The following is a 13,423-nucleotide window of genomic DNA, read 5'->3' on the forward strand; positions in this document are numbered from 1 at the left end:
ACGTACAAATATGGAAACTTGTAACAATTATCTTTAATTTCTTTTCCTCTTAGAATTTATGAACCGATCTTCCCATTCCACTTACTTCTTATCTCTTAGGGCAAATTATGTCAATTAGAGAAAGGCAAAAGAGGGAGAGAGTGTTTAAGAAGGCAAAGAGATGGAGAATGTGGAAATAAGGCTCTGAGGGAGATTCAACAAGAGAAGAAAGAAGAGTCAATGACCTGCTTTGAGTGTCAGGCCAAAAGCCAGGTTTTAGATTTTTTTTGTTGTTTCTTTGGTAGCTCTCAGTTGGTTTCACTTTCATGTTCTCCCACCCTGCATTTCCTTAGTATGTAAATGCTTGTACATTTATGTCTAATTTAAGTGTCTATTCCTCAATGTGGGTGGAGAGAGTTTCCATACTATAAGTCCCTGACACTCATAAAAATCAGTCTCTAATGCAGAAAAAGGATGCATTACTATGTGCCTAATGCTATGCCCAACACTAAGAGACACAGCAATGGTTTCTGCCTTCCAGAAAATTATCATCTAGTATAGGAGATACTTGAAATAAGTAGTGAATAGCATGACAGAATTTCATGCTAGATTCTGTGATAGAAATTCAAAGGGGAGGAAGAGCAATATAGCCATAGAAGGATATTGAGGAGCCAAGGATGAGATGGGATCTGAACTTTGTAGCTGCTTTAAGTTCAGTTCAGTGGGGGCACTCTAAAACTTCATTACTTTAAGGAATCAGGAATGAATGAAGGGGCATTTTTTTCATACCTCCAGTTAAAGAACTGATTAGTGTACATTGACAAAAGACAACAGTGATCACAAAGAGCCAGCATCATTTCATCAAGGACAGGTTCTGCAGCAGTAATCTTATTTAAGAGTCATGAAGTAGATAGCTCCTACTGTCTTGTCAGAGCCAATCATTAAATTTTCAGTGTGAGCATTTACACCTAAATCACCAAACTATAGATTAGGGCTTAATTTATTGTTTGTTTGATTGTCTAGACTTGAGAAAGTGATGGAGAAAATATTAATAATGGAGCAATAAACTTTAAAGTTTCTCTCTCAAGTTTTCAGAGATCCACTTGTAAAACACTGACCAGCATACTTGCCTTATTTCCTTTTTTTCTCTTTTTGCCAGTTACTAGACAAATGAATCAGGGAAATGTTCTAGTTCATTTACCTAGATTTTAGCAAAACATTTAATAAAGTATTTCAGAATACTCTTGTGGAAAAGATGAAGAGATGGAGCATAGACAATATTAAAACTAGATCAATTGTTCAATGTTGGCTCAAAAGATTTTCAGTGGAATGCTCTGGGAATCTGTATTCATCTCTTGGTTATTTAAATATGTTATCAATGACTTTAAAAAGGTATTGATGCCATATTAATGAAGGGATCATTAATATACTGGATGGCAGAATTTGAATACCTGACTATTCTAGATCCTTTGCATTAACCCATAGTTATTCATTCTCAAAACAAAATTGGCTTCCATAGTTTTGTGGCTATAACAATAGACCAATCAGTAGGTTACTATATCAAAATGCACAAGAGAAATTTAGGGAAAGATTATTTGCCCTAAAAATTGAATTATCTAATAACTACCACTTATATCCATTCTATAATAATCCCAGTCACCTGGGATTGCAATTTGGGAGTCATCCTCAATCCTTCACTCTCTTTAACCATCAAAATAGCCAACTTGTTGCCAAGTCCTATTTATATGACCTTCATAACAACTCTCTGGGGTGCTACCTTTTCTCCTTTGACTTTTGCACCATTCTGTTATGGAACTTTATCACCTTGCACTTAGACTTGCAATAGATTGTTCCTGTTCTCTCTGCTTTTCTCTCCCCACTCCAATACATCCCCCACTCACTTATCACATTGATGCTCCTAAATTGCAGGTCTGATTTTGTTATCATCTTTTCAATCAACTCCCAGGGCTATCACCTCCAGGATAAAATCCTTAGTGTTCAAAGTCCTTCATAACCTGGCCTCTTTCTACCTTTCCAGTCTTCTCCCATTTTACTCTATCTACCCGGGACTCCTGTTTTCTACTGACATTGACCTCCTTGCTGTTCCTCACAAAAGCATTCAATCTCTTCACTCTGGACATTTTCCTGGCTACTCCCTGCCCCCCACCCACCATATTTGGAATTCTTTTCCTCATTTGTATCTCCTCCCTTCCCTGGCTTTCTTCAAATCCCAGCTAAAACCTGCTTTCTACAGGAAACTTTTCCTAATTCCCCTTAATTTTAATCCCTCTCTCTAACTTAACTAGTATTTATCTTTTTTTGTATATACGTGTTTGCTCATCGTCTCTCTCTGCCCTCAACATTCTAATGAAATTGTTTTATTTTTGTTTTCCACCTTTCTTTGAATCCCCAAAGTTTGGCACAGTATGTGGTAGATTTATTGTTGTTGTTCAGTCATTTTCAGTCATATTTGACTTTATTCTTGGCAAAGATGCTAGAGGGGTTTCTCATGTCCTCCTCTTGTTTATTTTATAGATGAAGAAGTTAAAGCAAACAAGTTAAATGCATGCCCAGAGACACATAGAAAATATCTGATGGCAGATTTAAACTCAGATCTTCTTGACTTCAAGCCCAGCACTCTATCTAATGTGCCACCTAGCTAGCTGCCCCAAACTAGCAAAATAGATTTTTAATAAATGCTTGGTGGCTGGATATAGAATTGTAGACATTTGTTAAAAATGAAGTTTTATAAATATGTTCTTATCAGTTCATGATTTAGCACAAAATTGTACTACTAATGTGATAATATAATGATGATAGTAATGTAGGAATTGAGAATAGAGTGACAATGACCTTAGGTTCTTTAGCTTAGCTTGTCAGAGATTATTTTGTGAAAGATACTTCTCTGAGAGAGACCACTCTTTGTAGCTGCAGCCTTTGAGAAAGAAGACTGAAAAAAATAAGAAATTTTAAATGCAACATACTTTTTTTTTCCCACTGTAATAATAAGAATAAGAGAACTTGCCTACATTTGTCTTTTGATTCCACACTATGGCAAGAGAGGAGACTGGGAATTACATGGTATTCAGGACTCCACCTCCAGTCAGTCATTATTCTAAAAGTTCCTTGAACATACTGCTCAGTAATTATTAATGTATACTTTGTGCTAAAAGGCCAGCATTCCTTTGTAAACCTTATAGTACCATGTAATTGTGAGTTATCATCAGACAAAAGCCAATTGTAGGTATTTTCTTATATTTCTAGGAGCTTGAATGTAGGAAAGAAAATATCACAGGTTACATATTTGTCAGCTGTTATTAAAAACCTGGGCTTATCTATTTAAATCTTGCATCACTGGGGAACAAACAAATTATATGAATTCAAATTCCCCCCTTTTGATAAGATTAGTTGTATAGTAAATAAAAAGTAGGCTAGAAAAAAAGAGAAATAGAAGCTGTATCTTACTCATTTTTGCTTCACCTAAGATTATCTAGCACAGTGACTTACATAAGGTAGATACAACATAAAATAAAATATAGCTCACCTTTTTTAACCATGGTGTAAGAAATTTATTTTAACATTCATTTTTTAAATTTGAGTTCCAAATTCACTTCCTCCATCTAGCTCCTCCCACATCCATGAGAAGGCAAACAACATGCTATTGATTATACATGTGAAGCCATTCAAAAAATTTCCACATTATCCATGCTATGTCTCACCTTAATATACTATTTAACAGTTTACAGTCAACCTAATTCTAAGATAAATAATACAAATATAGCTACTAAAGCTGGAGCTATAAAGGTCCTCATGGGTCATCTAGTCTAATTTCCTCATCTTACTGATGAGGAAACTGAATTTAAGCCACTTGCACAGGATCATGCCAAGAATAAGGGTCACAGATGAAATTAAATCCTCGGCCCTCTGATTCCAGAGTCAGTCTTCTTTCTACTGTATGATGCTGCTGCTAATTATTAATCTAGAAGGTGTATGGTGCCTATTTTATATACATATATATATATATGTATGTATGTGTGTATAAGTATAAATATATAATTTAATGTGTATATATGTATGTGTAGAAATATAAATATATATTTATGTATGTGTGTATAAATATGTATAATTTCATATATAAAATTTCATATATACATATATATATATGTATATATATATACATATACTCCTAGATGCATACTGCCCTGCCTTTCCCCATCTTGGTTTTGCGTAAGATGGCACGTTTTAGAGGAAGTGATTGGAGCAAGGTGTGATCTATGAAATTGATAATCTATGTGTGGTAATATGGACCCAAACACAGCCTTCTTCATCCTAGACTAGAAGACTAGAGCTGTTTTCACTGAATCAAGCTCTGACTTTACAAGCATAATAAATACCAGAAAATGTCAGTAGTATTCTGTCTGACACATCAAAGGATATTTGTGGATGCCTGATGGGTCAAATTCTGTTTATAGGAAACATATGACCTCTCTGATGTCAAACTGAAAAAGTTAATATTATCCAAACATTCCTGATTTCTCTTAATGGCCTATTATGAATGAATTAAACATAAATCTGTCCAAACTCTTCTTAAAATTTCAGCTGAAAATTACTGAGGGATGTGCCAAAAGGGCTCAGAAATGACATAGGACATGCCTGTGTGGGAACTTTAGGGGAAGATGGAAAAGACAAAAATGGACATTAGGATGGAGATGGCCTGTTTCCAGTCCTGTAGACAATCAATCAATCAGTCAGTCAGTACACATTGTGCTAAGGATTGTATGAGGAGCTGCGTCCATGTTCTCAAGGAATTTACAGTCTATAGGTGATGTCACATGCACATATAAGCAGGAATGTGCTTATACATATTTAACAATTAGCTCTCAAAGAATGTACCCAAAACACCCTTTTAATTTTAATCTGCATTATTAACATTTTCTCCATCACTTTCTGAAACGCAGACAATCAACAAAATAATAAATCAAGCCCTGACTTGTAGCATTTGCTGATTTCTGAGGTGCAAATATTTACAATGAAAATTTAACAATTGACAGTCTTAAACCAGCTGAAGATAGCACCAGCATACATCTGGATATAAGTATATACAAAATAAATCCAAGACCATTGTGAGACTGGAGAGGCGCTAGAAGTTGGAGAAGGAGAAATAAGAAAATATAAGAAAGTAGGAGGTGACATCAAGTGAGCCTTGTAAAAAATTAAGATTTTACATTATCAAGGGGTCCCAGAGGGATAAGAAGAATGAGGTGTGGTAGGAAGGATGAGATGAAACACCTGTGCAGGGTCAGGACAGCTAGAGGTGCTGAGAGCAACCAAAAGCACTTTATTGAAAGTTACATCTACTTTTATAGGGGAAGAAAGCAAGCTGGGGATTTTGCACTTACACAATGAAGGTAAATAATTGAAAAAGTGGTACAATGAACCCATTTACCTCATCAGGTCTACCCAGTGATTTCTATAAGATAAGTAATCAACACGCAACAGCCTAGTTTAGATTCCCAAGGAAAACGCATACATCAGTGATTTTGTAGTTACATCCAGTACAAGCAGGAGGGGTGAAAAGGAGGGATTTGAGGCCTCAGGGTGATCAGTGAGCTACATGCCTAACTTCAGCTGGTCTTGTGGCCTCAGTTTTACTGAGCGTCTGTGTCCCCCAGAGCTTTGCTCAGTGGGTTCGCATGCTTTACCCTCCAAATTACATCATGGTGAAAATTAGCTGGAATAAAGTAAAATAATTACACATTAACTTATATAATAATCCTTATAAGTATTTAGAACTTTGTAAAACTTTTATTCTGTAATATAGCATTCTTTTGCCATAATCCCCAGTTATACATAATTTGGCACTGAATTTATAAGGTTTTGATATATACATATATAATTGTTAATTCTTCAGCACAAAAACACACTTTATCACAATGACAATTAAGTATACATTTAAGGAACAGTTTGTTTTTTCAGGTCTCATCTTGATTAAAGACCATTTGTTATCACTGAAGTTTAAATAAGTTACAGTTCAGACCATTAAAACATATTTATCTCCTTCTGTTGGATATATTTGTCAATTTTTGTGGCATGCAATATGGCATAAGGACATGTTGAAATATTCTACCTTTATTTGGTAATTTCTGCCATTCTGGAAAATTTTTGCTTCTCAGTATTTCAGCCTTTTTATCAGAGTTCATCATCCTTTCAATGGGGTCAAGGTTTCCAGATCCAGTGGCAATAAAAATCCCCAGAATATTTTTGTAAGTATGTTTTCCAGTCTAATGAAGATGCCCAGATTTTAGAGACTCACCAGGACTTTATCTGACAGTAGAATTTATATAGTATAAGACTAAAAATTAATATCCAAACACTCCATGTATTATATTTAATAAATTTATTAATAATAACTTGCCACAAAAAAGAATGTAAAAAGGCAGCTAACCCAACCACAGGAGAAGAGATGAGAGAGATGGAATTACACACAACTATATACAAACAACATAAGCACACAAAGTGGGGACAAAGGAGGAAAGGAATGCTGAGAGATGTAGTTCAAAGGTACAAAATTTCTATTTATACAATAGCCTTGAACGAAAAGAAAGTTTCTTTAGCTAAAATTATCTTTTCCCAATCCTGAATACTTGATCTTTTTTGCCCCTGGCAAACATTTTTTTTCTTCATAGAAATGCTCTATAGCTTTTTTCTTCCTATGCTACATTGTAGTGGAATCAATAGCCAGCCTTCTAATTGCCACAGTCCTGTAAATATCTTTTCTTATTTTAAGAGGGTTAATTAGATGATTCCACAATAATTGTTCATATGTTTGGGACATTGTTTTTCATATTTAGCCATACTTTACTTCTTTTAAAAATTAAAAAAAATTCAATTACATGTAGAAATAAAATTTAACAATTGTTATCTGACATTTTGCAATTCAGATTATCTTCCTCCCTCCTTACTTCCCCTTCCTTCTCTGCTCCTTCAGGCAATAAATAGTCTGATATAGGTTATGCCAGTGCTGTCATGCAATGTATATTTCCTTATTCCTCATGCTGTGAAAGAAGAAAAATATCGTACATACAAGAAAAAACTAAGGAAAGAAATAAAGTAAGATTTGTATGCAATCAGACTCCAATAGTTCCTTCTTTGTTTTTGGATAACATTTTTCATCATAAGTCCTATGGGGTTTCTTTGGAACCTTGTATTGTTGATAATAGTTTAGTCCTTCACAGTTGATGATTGAACAATATTTCTGATACTGTATTTGGTGTTCTCCTGGTCCTGAATCAGTTTATATAAGTCTTTCCAGGTTTTTCTGAATTCATCCTATTCATTTCTTACCATATGATGGATATCCTCTCAGTTTCCAATTCTTTGGCTCTACAAAAAGAGCTATCTACCGTAAATACTTTTGCACAAATGGACCCTTTCCCCCTTTCTTTGATCTCTTTGAGGTATAAATTGAATAGTGGTATTGCTGTGTCAAAGAGTATGCATTGTTTTATGGTCCTTTGGGCATGCCTACTTCTAACAATCATCAAACTGTGTTCATGAAGAGTTATGATTTGCATATTTCTTTGGACTATAAAACTACAGAATTAAAAACATAGCAAAAGCAAACCGTGAAACATGTGAATAACACAAAATTCATAATTCAGCTGAGAGAGAACTAATTACAGATATAGAAATCAGCTCACTCTCCATTTATCTGGATGAGGTAAAGTATTTTGAGTCAGCCTATTGTTAGTAGCTACGCACTTTGTGTCCACTGCTTGTCATAAAATGAAACCATGTCAAAATTATTGCATGTTCCAAAAATGTATATACAACTTTAAAAAGCAGAAGTTAGGAGAAGGTGTTTTCAGTGTATGGGGGATAATATACACAGTGGCAAAGAAATGAGAAAAGAAATGGTATGCAAGAAATATCAAGAAGACCAGTTTGGATGGACTGAAGAATGTGTGCAAAGGAAAGACAATATATCATGTCTTGGGAAAAGGTTGAAGTAAAATTGAGACGATTTTAACCCCAGGCATAAGTATTCTTGGAAATAATTAGGAGCCACTGGAATTTATTAAATGGATGAATGGTATGGGAAGAATTGTTCTTTGGGGATATTGGTCTGACAATTGTGTAGAAGATGGATTAAAGAGGATAGAGACTTCAGGCAGGAGTCCAGCAGGGAGAAAATGAAGACCTGAACTAGCATGGTAGCTATGTGAGTAAAGAGAAGTTCTCTGATATGAGATATTGTAAAGGTAGAACCAATGAACCTTAGTAACTGATTAAAGGAGTGGGATAAGGGCAAATAACAAGTCAGGGATTCCTCTAAGAAAGGGGTGTCAAACTCAAATAGAAATGGGACCTCTAAATCATACATAAGAATCCCTGTAGGCCTTATATTGACTTAGAAAATCATACATCTTCATATATTTCTATTTTTGTTAATATGTTTTGTTAAATATTTCCCAATTACATTTTAATTGGGTTTGGGCTGCACTCAGAATCATGGGCCACATAAGGCATGTAGGCCAAGTGTTTGACCCCTCTATTCTAAGGCAACCCAGTAAGTGACAGGAAAAGTGATGGTTCACTCTTCTGTAAAAAGTGCCAAGAAGGTTGTCAAGTAGAAATCCCTATGGCTGATTTCTAGGCAAAGGACCCTAGCATAAAGTGACTAATCTGCCTAGAGATAATATTAGTTCCAGAGGGATATATGAAGGGGTCTAGTGGCTTCTTTTCTAGGCAAAACTAGGAAAACAAAAATGAAAAGTTTTAAATATCAATTGCAGATAAAATTTATAAGATGTGTCAAGCCTTCAGTAATCTATTGATTGTAAAGTTAGAATAGTCATCACCCTACTAGTGAAATTCAGCACAATAAAAAATATCCACAGGTTTTGCTTCCCTCTCACATTTCCTATAGCAAAAAACAGAAATTCTGGATGTCAACAAACTTATCTTTATCTAGCAAATAATTGTTCGAAAAAAGTAAATAACTGGAAAGTAAAACATTTCAATATCAAAGCAATCTTTAGTAATTAACTGTGCCACCATATAACAAATGAGAGAAAGGGAGAGTGGAGCTAAATTTCCTTAATTCCTCCAATAGAATTCCATTTCTCTTACCAGGATTCTCTGAATAAACAACAGCCCCCTGCTTCTAAGTCTCTTAGGAAGAGTAATCATCTACCACTGCCACTACACTGGCTACTACACTCTCTCTAAAACTTTCTTTCAGAGAGATTTTTCAAACTCCTGCTATACCTGAAATTCTATAGCCTTAATCTGGATAAGAACCGTTTCTACTTACACTTTGAAGAAATATAATTCTCAGAGTCTTTAGTGCCTTGGACCTCATTGGCCACAGTCTTGCTTTGCCCAAAAGGTGGTTAGACTTATGTCATTAACTCTATAGGTCTTTCATTCTCCAATGAATGCGAGTTCATTGGAATGAATCACAAAGGGAAGAGAGTAGTGTTTCCTGGTACATGGGTGTTGAGCCAAGACACCAACTGGGTAAATCCACACAGACTACTCACTCCTCTCCTCTTTTGAGATGATGTTCTACTATCTTTAAATTAAGCGAAATTGCAGGATAGAAGTGGAAGCTCTCCAAGAACAAAAGGAAATTTTGTTTTATGTGAGGACTTTCTGGTATTTGGGAGGTGGAGTGCCAAACCACTCTGATGAACCATGGTACTTGTGTCATCTGTGAAAAAGGTCAGATAACTAAGCAGCAGGGCCTACGTGATTAATTCTGCTTTTATTTGTTCTAAAACTGTTTCTTTTGAACTTTAATGAGTTTCTCACTGTTTTGTGAATTAATTTGTATTCTCCCTAACCATATCCTTCCTATGTTCATAGACTTGAATCCTATTCTCCTCTCGGTTTTTGTCTTTCTACCCTATCCTACTCTTTTTAATTTCATCACAAAGAGGAGAAATGATTTTATCCAGTAGAATCATTAGTTTTTCCTGTTGTTCTAAAGCTAACACATCTCTTTCTTGAAATACAATTTTCCAAAAGCAATATGTAAGTACTATGTTATGTATTTATATGTATTTATGTATATGTATATTGTTGTGAGGAAGATTATTTAGTATTAGTTGCATATATATTTTAATAATAATTAACATCCCTGGTGCCTCACTTTTACAATATATATTTATGTTTTCCCCAATTCAACTTTGTTATATATGTGTATATAGACTGTTTCTAAGTTTCACTAGTTCTCCCTTCACAACATCTCTCATATTAGAGACTTTCTCTTTACTCACATAACTACCACCTTAGTTCAGGCCTTCGTTATTTCTCTGCTATACTGCTGCAGTATGAATCTATGTGTCTGTTTATTTATTAACCTATGGAGCAAAGTTAGCTTGTAACTAGAGTTGTCAACTCAATGCATTTTTGTAAAACCAGACCTCAAATCCAAAGCAATTGTTAGAAAGGTAAAAGAATGATAGATGGCCAGTCTGAGCTCATAAAAATCCAGAATTGTAGAGCACTACTACTTTTAGCACATTTTTTTCTTTTCTTTTTTTTTTAAACCCTTAACTTCTGTGTATTGGCTCATAGGTGGAAGAGTGGTAAGGGTGAGCAATGGGGATCAGGTGACTTGCCCAGGGTCACACAGCTGGGAAGTGGCTGAGGCCGGGTTTGAACCTAGGACCTCCCATCTCTAGGCCTGACTCTCAATCCACTGAGCTACCCAGCTGCCCCCTTTTAGCACATTTTTTGAAAAAGAATTATAGAACTTTTTAAAAGTAGAGTTGGAAAATTTGTAACAAAGTAGTTTTTAAAGTAGCAGTTACATTGGGTCTGCTTTGATGAATTCTGTACAGTCAGTTCTATTAAGAATTAGAACCAATGGGGTAGCAAGGTGGCTCAGTAGATAGAGAAACAGGACTGGAGACAGGAGGTCCTAGGCTCAGCTCTAGCTTCAGACACTTCCTACCTATGTGACCAGGGGCAAATCACTTAGCCCCAATTGCCTATCCTGCTTATGGCTCTTCTGCCTTGAAACCATTACTTAAAGGAAGAAACATAACTGAATATAAAGTTCATTATGAGGAAATAAGATTGGAAGTGGAAAAGTGATAAAAAAATTGCTAATCTAGAGCTAATTCTCACTCACAAGGAAAAAGGGTTCCAAAGGAGAATGATGGGATCCTTGGGAGAAACTAACCAACTGTTCCATTTTAAAGTCTATGATAAAGAAGAAGACTGAGCACAGTCTGGCATATTCCCAGGTTTTGGCAGAGTGGATTTCAAAAAGCTCAGAGAAAGGATAGGTAGGATCTCATAGCCTCAATTTCTGCTGGGGAAATCAGGTCAAGAAGGATGGGAAGTAATGTAGAATAAAATTCTAATAGCACAAAATCCAACAATTCTGGGGAAGGAGAAAATTGTGCATGAAAATTTCTGGTGTGGTCCTCTGGGAACTCTCACCAAAAACTGCTATCTTTTACTGATTTGACACTGCACCCAGGATTGTTCTTTCCCACCTCTGACTTCCTTTAATCTTCCTACTCTCATTTCCTTCTTGTCTCTACTCTGTGTTGCTCATAGTTGCTCCATGGGACAACTAGATCCTACTCTGCGTCTTGTCACATAGTTAGACCAACACAGAGTACCAAAGAATCTTTCCTTCCCCAGAGACAGAGGATAACTCTGAGTCCTCTCATGTGGCCCCCTAAAACTTGGGCTTTAGCCCACTGAAATAAAAAAAAACAGAGTTTTGCCAGACACAATCTAGCTCAATAAGTTTCTATGATCCCAGGGAGATTTCCCAAAGTCTCCATGACGACTTATCTTGGGGAGGGAGAGAGAAGATAGCCCTAACTGAGATTACAAAAAGAAAGGGGTGGCATCAGTAAGCAATAAGTCTCAATTATTGGCAAAATGCAAAAGGATGACTTGTGAGTATTAAAAAAATGTAAAACAGCAAATAAGGCATTATTGATCAGTGTGCATGGTGAGGAATTATGTATATCATAAACCTGAGAAAAAGTCTGGGCAAGCTGACAAGGGCTTTAGATGCTAAATAGAGTCTTTTTATATTTTTTCCTAGAAGCAATAGGGAGGTTCTGGAACTTTAACACTTGGGGACTAACATGGTCAGGTCTTTGCTTTGGGAATGTTACTTTAGCAGCTGAATGGAGCATGGTTTGTCAGGGAAAACAAGTAGAGAGCCATTATAATAGTCTATGAAAGAGGTGATGAAGGTCTGTACAGGGGTGGGAGCTGGGGGCCTGCTACTAGAGGGAAAGGGATAGAAGCTAGAGATACTATGGAGGTAAAATTTACAAGTCTTTCCACTTTGTTTGATATGAAGGTTGAGTGAGATTGAAGAGTCTGAAATAATTCTGAGATGATCAACCTAAGAGACTAGAAGGAAAGTGATATCTTCAGCAGAAACAAGGAAATTCAGAAGAGAGGCAGGTTTATAGAGAAAGATGATGAATTCTGTTTTGGATTTGTTAACTTTGAGGGATTTAGGAGACATTCTGTGGGAAATATTCAAGAGACTTTTCTTGGTGCTGGACTGGAGCTCAAGAGAGAGAATAGAACTAGATACCTAGGTGTCACCTCCACAGAGATGCAAACTAACCCTTGGGAGTTGGTAAGAGAGCAAATGGAAAAGGTACAGAGAATGAAATGAAGGGGACTCAGAATAGAGCCTTAAGGCACACTATAGTTGGGGATGAGAGGAAGGGTTGATCCAGCAAAAGAGAGTAAGAAGGAAAGAACTACTCTGTGTAATATACCTTTCTAGACAATAGTGAACATAGAACATCATAACTCTTTCCCCTTTAAGTTTCCAGTTTTTATTAGCTTCACCAAGCAAAAGTAATGAAATCAGTTTAATTTTGTTGTTGCTTTAATTAGTTTTTTTAAAACATATAAATTAGATTTGTAACTTAAAATTTTGGTATCAAAACAGATTCTAAAGATATCTCTAAAGTTGTTTGTACACATCAGTAACAACTTAAGTTAAGGAGTTAGCAACCTATGATACATAGATTTAAGCAAGGACGAAAGAAGAAGGGTCGGAGTGGCTTCTTCTCAAAGAGAAAAATAGAATAAGAAAACAAAAGAAATGTAGAGGCAATAAACTTCAATACTGCTAAAATGAGGAACTAGACTGTGAGGGTTCCATACTTAAAGCATGTGCAGATATTTTATTCCATATCCAATCTTATTCCAATTCAGTGAATAGACTTTGGGGAACCTATTTCCATACATGAGTTATTGAAGGGCTGGTACTGTATTTCATTGAAATCTTCTAATGATGACTTGGGATGTGCTGAGCTGGAACTCAGTTCACATAAAAGAAAAAGGAAAGGAATGATGCTAATCTCTTAAGTATTTTTGACCCCTTCCTATACTCAAGAGGGTCAGAGCCACTTTCAGCTGCTATGTGGAAGCAGTAGCA

This window comes from Gracilinanus agilis, chromosome 5 (genome assembly GCF_016433145.1).
Source record: "Gracilinanus agilis isolate LMUSP501 chromosome 5, AgileGrace, whole genome shotgun sequence".
NCBI lineage: Eukaryota > Metazoa > Chordata > Mammalia > Didelphimorphia > Didelphidae > Gracilinanus > Gracilinanus agilis.